Genomic DNA, 17,621 nt, shown 5'->3' on the forward strand with positions numbered 1-17,621 from the left:
CCTGCCGAAAATTTCAATATGCAGGTGACCTGGCAATTTCACATCAGAGTGAAGACCTTTCTGAATGTGAAGAACACATGAACTTTATGAGTATTCTGAGACATAGCGATTGAGACCAAATGTTTATAAAACCGAGGTAGGACTGTTCCACCTCTCTAATCGCCTTTCATCAGCAAAGATCAGTCCACAGTTCGGCCCTCTTGGCATAGTCAGATACAACGAAAGCCCAAAATACCTGGGAGTAACTCTGGACAGAACTTTAACATACAAAAAACACCTTTCCAACCTGGCTTAAGAATGAGCAAACACGAGTGGACCTTGTGAGGAAACTGTCATGGGGAGCAACCACATCAGTCCCCCAAGGAGCATCCCTCGCACTGGTATACTCTGCAGCAGAATTCTGTGCACCAGTTTGGCTCCGAAGCACTCACGTAGCGAAAGTAGACGTCCAGCTGAACTCAGTTATGAGAGTAATTAGTGGTAGAGTCCGGTCTATACCTACTTGCTGGCTGCCAGTGCTTTCAAATATCTGTCCACCAGACCTCCGTCGAAAGGCTGCTCTTTACAACCTCTGTCAGCAAGTTTCCGAAAACAATTCGATACCTCTTCATGACGATTTGCTATCACTGCCCAGGAAACGCCTCAGATCTAGAAGACCAGCATATGAAATGGGAGTGCAAATGCTACCTACAGGATTCGAGCACGACGCAGAGTGGAAACGTGAGTGGCAAGCTACAAGAACCCGAAACCACGAACTTGTAGACAATCCAACAGTTCCAGTTCCAGGCTTCCACCAACCAAGGGAGGTGTGGGTGCAGTTAAACAGATATCGGACTGAAGAGGGTAGGTGCAAATACAACATCCACAAGTGGGGCTTTTCAAGTGACAGTGTGTGTGACTGTGGTGACACCCAAACAATGTGCCACATTGTGAATGACTGTCCAATCAGACGCATCCCTGGTGGCATTGAGAAGCTCCATCAAGCATCCCACGAGGCACTCCGCTGGATCGAGTCCATCAACATCCGAGTGTAGACTGAGCCGTTTTAAAACTTGTGTAGTATATATAATTTCACATGTTCATTTTTATATATATTTCTTTGTTTTGCTAAATCTGTATTTCTGTAATTGATGCATACGATAATAATAATAATCATTATAGACACTTTGTTGACCAAGCAGCACTACATCAGTGGAAAAGAACAGTCTGAGCCTTCGAGAAAGCTTACAGACAATCAGTTCCATTGTTCAATCAACGGTACCGAAGTGGTAAGAGGAAAAAAGAACGAGATGACAACCACTTGTTTTCCTACAGTTCCTTCGAAGCACAGCACAGCACTGCAACACCACTTACTTCAAAACCCTGTGAAACTGAAGCGGCCCCTCACAACAGGGTACTACTGTTTTGTGACATGAAGATTCTCAAATATACAGAACCCCTTTTTTGTTTCCTACGTGATTTGAACATGTGTATATGACATTTGGTATTCTATCTGTGGCTGCATCAGCACTCTAATTTTCAAGTGTACGCTTCCCAGTTTCTGCTGAGTTCTTTTAATTTTCTATTTTGTCTCTATTTAATAAATCAAATTCCTGTAAATACTCGTATTGTCCCTGTGAGGACACAGTAAAATAATTTTACATCATTGTTCACACACTTTATATTCTCATTTTTTTCCACATATATTACACGTCTTTCAATTTCTGAAGGTGGCAGGGGTAAAATACAAGGAGCGGAAGGCTATTTACAATTTGAACAGAAACCAGATGGCAGTTTTAAGAGTCGAGGGGCATGAAAGGGAAGCAGTGGTTGGGAAGGGAGTAAGACAGGGTTGTAGCCCCTCACCGATGTTATTCAATCTGTGTATTGAGCAAGCAGTAAAGCAAACAAAAGAAAAATTCGGAGTGATATTAAAAGACATGGAGAAGAAATAAAAACTTTAAGGCTCGCCGATGACATTGTGATTCTGTCAGAGACAGCAAAGGCCTTGGAAGAGCAGTTGAACGGAATGGACAGTGTCTTGAAAGGAGGATATAAGATGAACATCAACAAAAGCAAAACGAAGATAATGGAATGTAGTGGAATTAAGTCGGGTGATGCTGAGGGAATTAGATTAGGAAATGAGATGCTTAAAGTAGTAAAGGAGTTTTGCTATTTGGGGAGCCAAATAATTGATGATGGTCGAAGTAGAGAAGCTATAAAATGTAGACTGGCAATGGCAAAGAAAGCGTTTCTGAAGAAGAGAAATTTGTTAACATCGAGTATAGATTTAAGCGTCAGGAAGTCGTTTCTGAAAGTATTTGTATGGAGTGTAGCCAGGTATGGAAGTGAAACATGGACGATAAATAATTTGGATAAGAAGAGAATAGAAGCTTTCGAAATGTGGTACTTCAGAAGAATGCGGAAGATTACATGGGTAGATCACATAACTAATGACCAGGTATTGAACAGAATTGGGGAGAAGAGGAGTTTGTGGGACAACTTGACTAGAAGAAAGGATCAGTTGGTAGGACATGTTGTGAGACATCAAGGGATCACTAATTTAGTATTGGAGGGCAGCGTGGAGGGTAAAAATCGTAGAGGGAGACGAATGCACTAAGCAGATTCAGAAGGATGTAGGCTGCAGTACGTACTGGGAGATGAAGCAGCTTGCACAGGATAGAGTAGCATGAAGAGCTGCATCAAACCAGTCTCATGACTGAAGACCACAACAACAACATCAGGGTATTGGCAGTATGGTTTGATAGACCAGGGTATTGGCCGTGTGGTTCGATAAACCAAAGCAATAAATAAATAAATAAAAAAGTGGCAAGGGGCTCGGTGAGTAATTGGGTACAGCATAATCGTACACAGTGAATATCCGAAGCTTGCGGTAAACATGACACCTTCCTACTATTGCTGCCCTGTTCTGATTACTGTAGGAAACTAACTTGCTTTCATCTCAATGTTCTAAAACCAATAATACAGACTATCATTGCATAGATTTTATTTTTACATGTAATAGTTTAACATAGAGAATATGTTGACCTTAGTATGTAATGGCAGACTGGGGTAATGGACTGCTGCAAGATAATAGATCCGCCCTCCGTGGGAAAGATACTGAAAGAAGATGAAATGAAGAACAAGAATGGTAAAGCTGTAGGCAGGTGCTTGACGGAGCAGCCTGAAAATTAGACACATAAAAGCAGAATTAAAGAAAACTATGCAGTCATGAGAGGTATCAAATATTTCCAGCGTATATGATTATGACAATGGCGGTAATTACGATAGCTACTGGCGCACTGAAATCACTGCATGTACGAAGTAAGCAATCCAATAAGCTATGTTGCATCTGTGGAGAAGTAGGTGAACGTTATGAATTGGGGCACATGCTTGTTGGGTATTTGGATTGTGATCATGCTGCATGTAGTTGAGAATTCACACCATGACTGTGTTTATGATGACTGCTTATCCAAGAAAAAAATTGCAGAAATTGTTGAAATGTGAAACTGATAATATTTTCCTGTTTCTGTTTAAATACATTTCAGTATTCTAATTTCGTAGCAGAAATTGGCAGACGGTTTGAGTGGCCATTATTTTCACTCACGTTTACAGGTTGCTAGGGGTATATTACAGATATTTCTTCGGATGACTAAGGACAGCATATTGAGAAACATTATGTCAGTATTTACTTCATCTGCGGACTAATAGTTATAGCTATTACACGTAGTATGGTTTTAGGTTGGTTAGTACCTGCAAGTAGGCTTGGCACAAGCGTGAAATTAATGTTTATTGTCCCAGAGCAGCAGGTCAGGTATTCAGTGTGGATTTGTGGTCGTAAAACGGCAATCTATACTGACAGGCGTAGTCAACTTGGCAGAGCAGTTATGACCATGCAAAAAACATCAGGTAGATGTGATGGCGGGAAGTGTGTTAGACGCAGAGAAAAAGCAACTAGCACCCAGAAGTGGGTACATATTAAGATACCAATGAACACAATATTTGTACTTATACCCCTAACACCTTGTAATTGATACAAGCTTCCCTTCTCAAGTGCACAATTCCCCAAATACTGTGGATAATTACCCCCTACCCCGTGGGGTGGGGAAGCATGAGCATTGGCATATTTGTGATATGTGGAGTGACGCTTAATTTTACCGTATTTTTACATTTCACTTGCTTTAGTATAGTAAAAGCAGTGAGATCACAATAATCTTAATACAACTGGTTTCAGGTTACTTTTTACGAATGGTGTCAAAATTATAATTCTGGCGTATATGTGTACTTTGACCTACACATTTTTTCCCTATACCGTTTGTGAAGAGCGCTGATGCAGCCACTCCTCACAATATCACACAGCTGATTGCGTACCTGAAGCGACTAAGCACGTGGAAATTACAAGGCAACACAGTATTGCAACACATTCCGTAATAAAGACCGAGAAATTTCCTCTGTTGCATTATAGAGAAACAAAATTACGCCTTGTGACCATGTACCAGGCCGTTTGCTTTAAACAGCTCTTTAAGAGTTGTGTAAAGTGTCGCAATAGCGCTACGCGTTGAGTGTGGTACCAAAGAGAATGAACTGCAACATGGATAAGCGATGGATTCACCGGAAACCGAGGAATGGGCTCAGCTTCATCTTGCCAATGCTCCAGCTGATTGAGTCTCATTTGGTCCTGGTGACTCACTTTTGTTGTTGTCATTTGGAAATGCTGATACTATTTGCCACGACAATTCCGCAACCTTCTAGCTTCGGATTAGATGCTCATACACGTTCCCACGTGCAAGTTTTCTTTGCTCGTTGCGAGTATGCAGCACGAACTCCCTAATGCTACAGTACTATTTGTCTGAATCCCATGTTAATTTTTACGGCAACCGACAATGTTTATAATGTTATGCGGCTCGAGAAACTGATTCAGCACGAATTATGGGCTCTTGTTCAGGATGAGAGAGACCCAATGTTCCCTGTCAACCACTTCGAAACTAGTCACGTCAAATGAAAACAGTGCTAATATTCAAAAACGGATCCGCTTCTTCACTACAATAGCTTGCATTCGACAATAAATTGCTTTTGTTAAGAAAACTTATTTACACAATAGTGGAACAATGGAACACTGAACCTGCGTTGACTTATCTACCACGCAGCTCTGCTCTCGCAAATATACGGTCCAGTCACGTCAGCCGCGCGGGGTAGCCGTGCGGTCTCAGGCGTGTTGTCACGGTTCGCGCGGCTTCCCCCGTCGGAGCTTCGAGTCCTCCCTCAGGCACGGGTGTATGTGTTGCCCTTAGCGTAAGTCAGTTTAAGGTAGATTAAGTAGTACGTAAGCCTAGGGACCGATGACCTCAGCAGTTTGGTCCCATAGTCCTTACCACAAATTTCCCATTTCCAGTCACGTTAATGTGAGGACCGCCTATGATCGACGTCAACCTGCAACAAACACACACAAATCAGGTGGAAGAACTGGCAGTGGAGGGTACATAAAATGTGTCAAGGGCATGCGGAAAGCAGTGCAGTCGTTGTCGTTATACGGAAACGGACTGGTCTATCTGACGTCTAAGAGGGCATGATCATTGACTTTTGGGGCAAGGGTGGAAGCATTTGCGAAACGGCTAACTTTTTAAACTGTTGGTGTGCCGCCATAGCTAAAGTTTACCGTGAATGCCTAAAATGGTGCTATCCAGAACTATTGCCGAGGCAACAGTAGTGACCCGTGGGTCATATATAAAAGGAGTGATCGACAGTTGTGGCGGTGTGTACAGGCGAGTAGAAATGCAGTGGGTGACCAACTGACTGCCCAGAAAAACTATGGGGCTACCAAAAGTGTCTGCTCAATGACGTTCAGGCGAACGTTGCTGCGTAAGTGCCTCCGCCGCAAGCGCTAGGTTCACGCAAGCATGCTGACTGCTGTTCATCAGCCATGAAGGCTAGAATTTGCACTCCAGTACCCCATATAGATGTCCACTGAGTGGTGATAGATGGCCTTTTACTATGAGTAATGGTTTGTAATACATCAGACAGATGGTCTTTGGAGTAGTCTGAAAGCAAACAATGCTATGATCGAAGGAATGATTTAATGGCATTCCCTGGGTGATCAGGCAGACACAATGGACCAATACAAGTATGCACGTGTTACGACTTCTGCACCACTTGTTAGCAGTAGACACAGTGGCTGCGCCAAAGACTGAGACGGCGAGGAGTTTTACAATTATTTATTGAACTTTCTTTACAATTTCTCCCTCGTAGTCGCTGCCCAGCCCTGCGGATCCCTCCACCTGGTGCTGTTGTGTAGATTCTCCAACAATGCGCGCCGCTGATCGCACTCAGGAGCCTCAGGTCACCAGTGCTCCGCTGAAGCCAGGATGTCCTGTGGTTGAGATGAACTCGTCGCCGCTCGGCGCCCCAGTATGGGCACACCTACTGAGCCGTGTCGCCGTGAGGTCAGCTGCCAACGCCTGCTGCACCGGCGGCTGGGAAGCCGTCAGACGCGATGTCCGCGTGGTCCCGTCATGGACAGTCCACGCGCTATGGGGCCGGGTTGCCGTGAAGTCCGGGCGTCAGTCCCCGGCGGCGCCTGTGACCAAGACCGCGCTGCAGCTGGTCCTGCTGGAAGTTCTCGCTGTAGTTAGTCAGCCATGGTGCCGACCGAACTCGGGCCGACCTCCAGAGCTGAAGTTGACATCTGGCGGCGAAAGGATGACTCCTGTGAGATGGAAAAGACTTCCGGAATCGTCAGCTACGAAGATTGAAGATTCGGACACGGACCATGCCTGTCTTCAGATCTGAATTGCTTCCTAATGGCTTCTGTCTGTTGCTGCCTGCGCTCCACTATTTATGTCCAGCAGGAGGACGTTTTTTACCCTCGGTGGTAGCTTTTTGTTGTTATTCCCACAGTATATTGCAGCTTAATTTAGCGTGCTGGCCTCATTTCCCCTTACTCAGCACTCTCCAGGCTTCGCTCGGCGCTCGGTCTGTGTGCGTCCTTGCGTCAGTCTGTTGGTAGACAGCTGCTGTCAGCAAGGCTATCTGTGCCGCGCTTACTTCGCAACGCCTCGGTCGTCGGCGTAGGGACCATGTTAACCCCTACAAGCTGTCTGTTTTCCTCGGCACGATGGCCTCTACCAGCACGATGGCATTTAGCACGTCTCACAGCTCACAGTGTTCGTCCGTGGTTCCAGGAGCACCAGGATGTATTTACCGTACTCCCCTGACCACCAAACTCCTCAGATTAAAACCCAATCGAGAATCTGTGGGGCCAATTTTATCGTTATGTCCGCGGCATGGATCCTCAACCGGGAAACCTAGCACAGTTTGCCACCGTTTGGAGTTGGCGTGATTCTGCATCCCCGTCGGTATTTCCCACAACCTTATTTACTGTCTTCCTGCAAGTTTCGCGCTGCAAAAGGTGTTTATTCTGGGTTTTGACGGGTGGCCATATTAATGTGATTAGACAATGCAGTTGTGCAGTTTGTGACACGACAGACTGAGAAAAGATCCGAGGTGACTTGTTTTGGTTTGAACGCGCGGCAGCTCAACCACACATCGCTCTGACTTTTCAGTGGAGGCTGATGGGCGTGGCACTAGAATGTGAAGGCAGTGGCAGGACAACACACGTGCGTCGGTCAGTGTCCGGACGTGACGTCACGAAACTCGTCAGCAATTTGCACAAAAAATCGTAGTGATTCGCATTTACGCACGTGGGGCATAAACCACTAAATGTACTGCAAAGCAAAATCCACCAAATTAAAGAGCTCAACAACACGATTATTTTAATACACCGTGCGTCCCTCCTGAGAATCGTCGGGTGCGTTTTGTCTGGCGTTTTGGCAGATATTTGCAATTTATTTTCTGCAACGTGTAGCTGGTGTCAACCCAAACGTATACTGCTCATCACACGTTGCATGCGATTCCCAGCGCCGACGGAATGCGTTGGTTTGTTTCTCGTTACATATAACGTGGTTTTTGAATCGGAATTTCACGAGCCCATTCGATACAGCGCTACCAGATTAATATAGCGCGTTATCCGTTTTACAAATATGTATCAACAGCGACAGTAAAACACGAGCGTCAGCATCGCCCTAGCCAGCACCGACAACTACCGCTAAGCATTAGCGTACCGCGCAGTGGCTTCTGGAGAACCGGCTATTCCTCGTGCATTACTATCCCTGTTGATACATACCCGTAAAACGAATATCGCACTGTAGTAATCTCGTAGCGCTGTATCGGAAGGGAACGTAAAATTCCAATTTAAAAATAATTTGTTATGTAAAGGGAAACAAACAAACACATTCCGTCGATGCTGGGCATAGCATGGAAGACGTAATGAGCAGGATTTGTATGTGCTGACACCAGCTATGCATTGCAAAAACTAAATTGCAGATATCTGCCGAAACACAGGTAAAACGTGACTGACGACACTTCGGAGAGACACACAGTATAGACTGACTACGGGAGTGTTTAATCAGTTAATAGCGGAAACCAAGTCTGTAACAATAACTGTAACAACATTAATTGGTAAGGTGTAGGATTGGTAAGGAGGGCAGATAGGCTGCTGGAGTGGAATGCTGAACCCATTTGAGGATAAAAAAATTTATTTTCACTACGTTAAGTAAAACAGAACACTGGTAACAACACAATGATTAACTAGCATTTGCAAATTGCGGTGATCCACACAGTTCATTCAAATACATAAAAGCAATGAGAATAATCCGAAGAAGTTTAAAAGAAAAGTAGCCTTATGGCCCCAACTTTACATTAATAAAAAGAATTACTTTACAGCAATATAACCTTAACGTAACTACAGATCTGAGCTCAGTAGTTGTGAATATGAAATATAAAAATTTGTAAAAGCTATTAGGTTTCAAAAATATTCACATAGCAGGATCTCATAAATACGGGAATTAACTATTACCGAAAACATTCGGCAATGTGATGTTATGATAGCTTGAAAGATCTACACAGCAATCAGTTCGTTCTCGACGTTTGTGGCCGGCCAGTGTGGCTGTGCGGTTCTAGGCGCTTCAGTCTGGAACCGCGTGACGGCTACGGTCGCAGGTTCGAATCCTGCCTCGGGCATGGATGTGTGTGATGTCCTTAGGTTAGTTAGGTTTAAGTAGTTCTAAGTTCTAGGGGACTGATGACCACAGATGTTAAGTCCCATAGTACTCAGAGCTATTCGACATTTGTCGTCCACATCCGCCGGCTTCTGAATTCCGTGGTCGAGAGCTCAAGTGACAACAGGCAGGAGGGCCTGCGCACACCAATAACGGCTTCTAAAACACACAAACCCAATATTTGTTAAGATACTTACACCAACAGCCAAGCACTGGGTAGCGCCAAATACAGGAAGAGATGTTACACGTTATAGTATGGCAAACGCAGTCACTATTAAAGCAATAGTTAATTACACTGTTTCCAATGACGTGAAATTTCACTTGATAAATTTATAAACCACAACTAGGTCAAGGTGATAATGGCCAGACAATCCGCACAAAACCTTAAATACCAAAGAACCGTTTGACGGCGCAAAATTGTTACTGTTACAGTTGCCAACCAAAATGAAGTTGACAATTGCAGTTTAAATTGGTGGCTGAAGTTTTATACAGAGAATAAACTTTGATTCATAAATTGACCACTTATTATATTAACAATAATAATAAAAAAAGGAATCGCCGAATATCTGCTACACTTGCAATGCAACAGAACCAGGACACAATGCAGTTACTTGGACTTGCAACACCAAGTATGCCGGACCCACCCCCAACTGGCTCAAGGAATGACCATCGGAAATCAAAGTTGCTATACGGAGCAATGACATCCAAAAGTTCCACCACAAAATGGCTCACCATTTAAAGTTAGCCCAGGAGCTCACCGTTAACATGCACGCCAGGGCAAACTCCCGCGCTCTCCTCAGGATTCGAGATAGACACGCCTCTTAAACCGAGCATATATTGACCGGTGACTGCTTCTGCACTCCAGTTCCGCACTCCAGTTCCGGACCCAGGCGCCGGAATGTCAACACCGTGCGTCCTCGCAGTACGCCAAGCGCCGACTGGCTACTCGCCATGCTCCGTGCGCCGCTGTCTTCCCTCTGTCACTGCCGCCAACCGAGTCTCTGTCACTGCCGCCAACCGAGTCTCCGTCACTGCCCCCGCCCGGGTCTCTAACCTCGCTTGCCGCGGCAGTCCTAAATAGAGGGCGCTAGCCAACCAAGGTACCGCAAAGCGCGTAAACTGGACAGACAAACTATCCTGCCAAGAGCATCGCAGGAAGCCACGGCTCATTTATAATAATTAAGCCACAGAAAAGATCAACCTACCAAGTGAAAGCGCTCATCGATGTCAATCGAATGAGCTACACACGTGCCTTTTTATGCTTTTAATTAACTTAGGAGTAGCGTCTGAGGTAAGTAATTATTTAAAGTCAACATAACTTATTATTCAAACCAAATGCGCAAGCAGCATTGCAGCATGTGTTGAAAAACGTAACCACACATGATGAAAGACACTCACGTTGCATGTTTTCAGTGTTAAATTGCCGTTCTTGAATAGTTAATTAGATGTCTGTATAATTTCGTACATAATTCAAATTTGAATGACACAAGCAGAAAGAGAAGCTCACTTCCTATAAGACCTATGCATGCAGTAAATGACCAACGAACAGTTCACCAAGACTAAATATGGTGCTAGTTATTTGAAAATTGCTTTGACTTTAATTGAGACTGCTGACGAACTATTCGTCATAAAATTTACTGTGACTTATTTTTTAATCAGTGTCTCAGTGCACATTTTTTGCACAAAAGAATTGAAGTTATAAAGACTGGTGAGTGATGACACATGTTGCTGATTGCATTTAAGGAGAAAGCCAGATGCCATCTATAGAGGGGGCAGCCATATAGGCCTCTGGGCAGTGCGCTGCTAGAGTTTGTAGAGGCGAGGTCTATGTCACTCCTGGTAGTTATTTAACCACTCGGTTTTTGGACCTGTGTTATTTTCTCTTTTGTGGACACATGCGATTATTGTGAACATTATGACCCGGGGCTTTAACTTTGCGAGGACAGTGCTTAAAATTGGTTCAAATGGATCTGAGCACTATGGGACTCAACATCTTAGGTCATAAGTCCCCTAGAACTTAGAACTACTTAAACCTAACTAACCTAAGGACATCACACACACCCATGCCCGAGGCAGGATTCGAACCTGCGACCGTAGCAGTCCCGCGGTTCCGGACTGCAGCGCCAGAACCGCTAGACCACCGCGGCCGGCGACAGTGCTTACCAGACAGTTTGTTGCACTTGTGTTTTTCCACATGTAGAGCCGGTCTGTACTTCTACATCTACATTTATACTCTGCAAGCCACCCAACGGTGTGTGGCGGAGGGCATTTTACGTGCCACTGTCATTACCTCTGTTGTGTCTAGACCATACAGCCTAGACACAATGCTGTAGCCGATAGGGCACGCAAGGCTAACGCAGACGGGCGTGAAGTCTGGAACATGAGAACTTATAAATGAATAAGAAGAAAAGTACGTAGATGCTTGTTACTTAACTTTTAATTAGTCCTTGGAATACATCTCTCTTGAATATTAGTAAGCTATAGGCACTGATACAAATGGCGCCTTGCTAGTTGGTCGCCATTTAACTTAGCAGAGGGCTATTCTACTGTCTATCTCTCGGCAAATGAGAGCAAGGCTTAGCACGTCCAATCGCTAGCTATGTTGTCCGAACAACTGGGGGCGAGGTCTCCTCAGTCTCTCGAGACCTGCCTTGTGGTGGCGCTAGGTTTGCGATCCCACAGTGGCGACACGCGGGTCCGACATGTACTACAGGACCGCGGCCGATTTAAGTTACCACCTAGTAAGTGTGGTGTCTAGCGGTGACACCACAACCTCCCTTTCCTGTTCCAGTCGCGTATGGTTCGCGGGAAGAACGACTGCCGGAAAGCCTCCGTGCGTGCTAGAATCTCTCTAATTTTACATTCGTGATCTCCTTGGGAGGTGTAAGTAGGAGGAAGCAATATATTCGATACCTCATTCAGAATCGCACCCTCTCGAAACCTGGACAGCAAGCTACACCGCGATGCAGAGCGACTCTCTTGCAGAGTCTGGCACTTGAGTTTGCTAAACATCTCCGTAACACTATCACGCTTACCAAATAACCCTGTGACGAAACACGCCGCTCTTCTTTGGATCTTATCTCCTCTGTCAACCCGCCCTGGTACGGATCCCACACTGATGAGCAATACTCAAATATAGGTCGAACGAGTGTTTTGTAAGCCACCTCCTTTGTTGATGGGCTACATTTTCTAAGGACTCTCCCAATGAATCTCAACCTGGCACCCGCCTTACCAACAATTAATTATTTTATATGATCATTCCACTTCAAATCGTTCCGTACGCATACTCTCAGATGTTTTACAGAAGTACTTTGAACTGTATTGCAGCTCATGTCGCTGGTACACTACCTCAGCTATCAACATATTGCACTTTTTACTGTCAGCTCTGATACAGTCGAAATTATACCTTGTTAGCTTATTCAAATAGTTCAACTGGCTGTGAGCACTATGGGGCTTAACATCTGAGGTCATCAATTCGATAGACCTAGAACTACTTAAACCTATCTAACCTAAGGACATCACACACATCGATGCCCGACGCAGGATTCGAACCTGAGACCGCAGCAGCTGCGCGGTTCCGGTCTGAAGCGCCTAGAACCTCTCGGCCACAGCGGCCGTCTGTTACCTTATTAATGTGGTGTACTTACACGTGGGTCAGCGGAACTTTGAATTTTAAAAGGTGATTCAAACGGATTTATTTAACTTTATAGCGATCGTGAAACAACATATGGGGCCCGCCTCATATTCAAGTGGGAATTATGACAGAAATTACATGCCCACTATTGAATGTGTACTATTGATCTAAGAAATAGTATTAATTTTAATTACTAATCACATTGTTGCCACGGATTTAGGAATTTAGTGAGTAGCCCCTTCCGTTTAGCGCGCCGTCTATCTGCAAGTGTGTCCCAAAAAATCAGATCGCTCTGTACACGATGGAACTTAAACATCTGAGATCATCAGTCCCTTAGAACTTAGAAGTACTTAAAACTAACTAATCTAAGGACATCACACACATCCATGTCCCAGGCAGGATTCGAACCTGCGACCGTAGCGGTCGCACGGTTCCAGACTGTAGCGCCTAGAACCGCTCGGCAACTCCGGCCGGTGCGAGCGAGTTGAACTCAGCCCTTATGAGGCCAACTGAGGAGCTACCTGGGTGAGAAGTAACGGCACCCGTCACGAAAACTGACTACGGCCCGGTGAGCCTTCCCTCCGAGCCCTGACCGCCACTGGAAGGAGAAGCGTGGCGATATCTAGTTTACCGAGCCTGAAGGGTCCGGTGGGCTCTCATCATGCATTTTGATTATTTGTACTCTTTGTTCACTATGAGGATGTCTCTCTGAACTGTTTTGTCGAGATATATGGCTCTAACCATCCTCGTTTCGGGGCGCAGTCGCCCTCCTATGGGTATTCAGAGACCTTGCAGATTTGTTTTGCCACCGGTCGGAGTTAAACTTCCCAGCCTTGGGTTGTTGGTACCTCTGACTCGGGCTATTTATCGCATCGCTTCGGCGCTTACCATTTGCATTTAGTGAACAGTTACTATTGTAACTGTTATGTTCTTAGTTATGATCATTGCTGCGTGAGCCGTAATCATAATTATTATTGTCGTCACGATTGGGATAGCCACTTCTTTTGCTGTTACCGTTGCCATGAACATTTGCATTACCTTTATTCCGATTTTTTGTTGATGAATAACTATCACAGTTCCTACTCTCTCTTTTAGTATCCTCATGGATCATATCAGTTGAATCCAGAGTATCTAGAAATTGTCCAAGTCTGTGTCAGGTACGTTCACTAACTGTTCGCTTACCGACACATTTTCAAAATACGTATTACTGTACATCTCTTGTAGATATTGGCTCACCCCAGTATCTAGTTTTATTGAAATACTCTTCTATAACAGTTCTCATACTTACCTTTTTCGCGTTATATTGTTGAGGATTGAATACTTCCTTTCCAAGTCTTTCCTGAATACAAAAACTGCAAAATTTTGACATAAAGCTTTTTAAAGCTACTGGAGCGTATTGCCCGCTTCTGCAGTGTACATTGCCGTAACGCTGCATCGCCAATTATGTGCATTGCAACGAATTGTATTTTTCTCTGTCTAAGCAATTTTTGGGCGGAATGAACTTAAAACTCTTTATAAAAATCGGAGGGTGTATGGTTTTTGTCACGACAAACGTTCGTAAACTGTCTATGCGTTATTAAACTCTCTTGGATCTTTATACTTGAACAGGCCTATGTGCCTTCTCGTTTCGCAGATACAAGAGGTTCTCTTACAGGACTCGGTGTGTCATACTCATGCTGTACCTGTAAGAGATGCTATTGGATATCTTGATTCATTACCATATTTCATACGCTGCTGTGTGACCTCAGATTGAGTTCCAGCCACACACATGCTCAATGCGAGCTATTCATGACGAGATTTAGTTCCTCCGTTGTGGCATACCTTCGCCTAAAGTTTGTCTGATACTTTGCAATTCAGACTTTAATGCATTGGCAGAGTCTCCACTTTCAAAAGCCGACTCGGTGGTGGCCCTTGAAATAGCATTTTGTACCTCCGCATTTACGTGTTCCTTTATCTCCTCATTTTCTGTTGCAACCATTGTGCTCTAGCTGGCTATCTGATTCTAATTGGGAGAACAAAGGATGCATAATCTCCTCACTTTCGTTATCTGTCTCATCAGTAATCTGTGCTGCCTTATTTTCAGATACTTTATTTACATATGAGAGCAGTTGAAACCTAGTCCTAATCCTATTCGTAGTTATAAAGAAAACTGAATAACACTTAATGATTAATAAATCTTGCAAACTGAAAACTACACATTGCAGTATTAGTTTTGTCAACGCAGATTAGATCAGCCTGTTGAAACGCGTACGTTTCATATGTATTCATTACTAGCGATGGCGAGGCATGACAGAATCTCTGACCAGAGAGTTAATTATCGTGGCTAGTCTGTGCTTGACCGCGCGAGAGTTTAGTTGTGTGTGGCGAGTCGGCAGAGGGAGTAGACAGTTGGATAGTTGTACTCAGTCAGTGCTAGTGTGTAGCGAGTCGGCATGCGTCCGCGGTGTGCTCTGCCCACGAGTCTGGTCAGGAATGTGGTGGACGATATGTATATTATTGTAGAAGGTAATGAAGCAGCATTGCGCTCAGCTAATAACGTATGTTAATTGTAATTAATTTGTTCAAAATGATGCCCCAATAATAACTTTTTATAAAGTAACTCATTTAAAGAAAAAGATTCATTTCAAGCTAAATAATATTTCCTATGCATTCCCTCCAAGAATCAAAATTAAATATAAGCCAGCATTGCACGAAGCTATGCCGAAAAATAAGAGCAGATATAGATGCAGTTTTACTGAGGTAAGAATTTTGGTTTAATTATTTCACAGGGCCGTAGGTCAGCGCTGCTGTCCTTATAAAGTTTGTCAGGTTTAATTATTGCTGTTGAGTTGTTACATTCAGTTCATGGTTCATTATTTAATTAATGTTATTGTGGGTTTGTGATCAATCTTCATCCCTTAACGATATTTTGTGGGGAGTTTACATTTGCGCAATTTTTATTCTTTAATTTTGCAAGGAGGTTATGCATGGCTCATTTTTATGATTCACTTTTGTGGGAAGACAACATCTGGCAGACATTTTTTTTATAATCATTGTTTTACATTTCTGCGGGGAGGTTACACTGTCAATACTACACGGAAAAATTATGCGCAGTGACATTCACTGATTTAAGAAATGCACTTTGGCCTGTCTAATACATACCCTGACTTAAGTACTGAAAAACAAAAGGAAGACTATGAAAATTCCTGGCAGATTAAAACAGTGTGCCAGACCGAGACTCGAACTCAGGACCTTGCCTTTCGTGGGCAAGTGCTCTACCAACTCAGCTACGCTGTGCTTGGGTAGCTCAGTTGGTAGAGCAGTTGCCCGCGAAAGCAAGGTCCTGAGTTCGAGTCTCGGTCTGGTACACTGTTTTAATCTGCCAGGAAGTTTCATATCAGCACACACTCGTCTGCAGAGTGAAAATCTCATTCTGGAAAAGGAAGACTCTCTATTACCCTTACCTTTTTCGCTTCATTCATCAGTATTTCCTCCTGGCACTTCAGTCTCTTTGATTCAGCCAAGAGTTTAGTCAGCAATTTTCAATGGATAATTATCATACATGAAACAGAATATGCATTGAAATTAACAATAATGTACTACTTAACTAAATGCATAACAATAACATAAATAATCGAATATTTACATTCAAATGGGTAGTGATAATTCTTTCAGTCGAGCTCCAAACTATACTGGCCGCTTCCCGCGTCTCCTTATTGACGGCGACAAATAGCCGATTCTGCAATGTTATTCGATTTCCCGACCGCACCCACTGCTACCGTGATAATATTAGTTGCGTTAAGTTACGCGTGAAAGTAATCGTAGCAATGGGCCATTAGCAACAGCCAAGAATAACAATCATTCGCTACATAGGCAAATAAAGTTCTTTAAAGTTGTTAATGTGTGGGACACTATTTGCAAATAAGTCGCGTGCCCAATGCTATTAATCGAAGCTTCTACTAAGCACCATGCTTTGCTCGGCATAAACACTCCACGGAAATAGTCACCAGTACAATATACCTACGTAACTCAAATGTCTCAGAGCACAATGGGACTTAACTGCTGACGTCATCAGTCCCCTAGAACTTAAACCTAACTAACCTACGGACATCACACTCATCCATGCCCGAGGCATATTGTAGCGCCTAGAACCGCTCGGCCTACTTGGCCGGCACACCTACATAACTAAAGAAATTAATAGGGAACATATGGCGACCTTTGACAGAAAATATTATTGTAAGCTTTCAAATGGGTCATTAATGAATTGGTTTATCGTTCACAGATAATTTTACAAATTTATTTCGTTGCAAGGCTAGCCAGATCGTAGCATTACGTATTCTCATTAAAGAAACTATTTCAGTTATTACTATTTTTGTCAAAAAACGATACAGCTTTTTCTCTTAAATGACAAAATAGTGCTTCTTGGTGATGCCCTTAATATTTGAAATTAAACTGAAGTGGAATATTGGCGGCCAATGGCCGCTAAACAACAGTTCTTTAACGGCAGAACTTTCCAAAGCTAGAAAAATTTTTAATATTCAGTTCCGTAACACAGGAGGGAAGTGAAGGTAAGGGAAACTATGACAACTTTAAATTAAAGTTGATGTATTATTCGAGCACACTTATGTGATACACACAACTTCAACAATGTGATAATTCCATCGCTTCATCAGATACGCTAGTACAGAGATGTTCTCTCTCTCGAGTGCAGCAGCCGAATCAAAATGAAAAAAGGTTAATACACAAAAGAAAAGATTTATAATAATCTCTGAATTTACTTTCGACGTTCTGTGATGCTACTTTCACTACCACAGGCCCTTTCTTAACACAAAACTTTATGCTGTATTTCATTCAATATTTATAGAATTACCAGGGGACGGCACAGGCTGTGTAGCGGTTATTGGGTCATATGACCG

Source organism: Schistocerca nitens, chromosome 6, assembly GCF_023898315.1.
Source record: "Schistocerca nitens isolate TAMUIC-IGC-003100 chromosome 6, iqSchNite1.1, whole genome shotgun sequence".
In the NCBI taxonomy this organism is placed as follows: Eukaryota; Metazoa; Arthropoda; class Insecta; order Orthoptera; family Acrididae; genus Schistocerca; species Schistocerca nitens.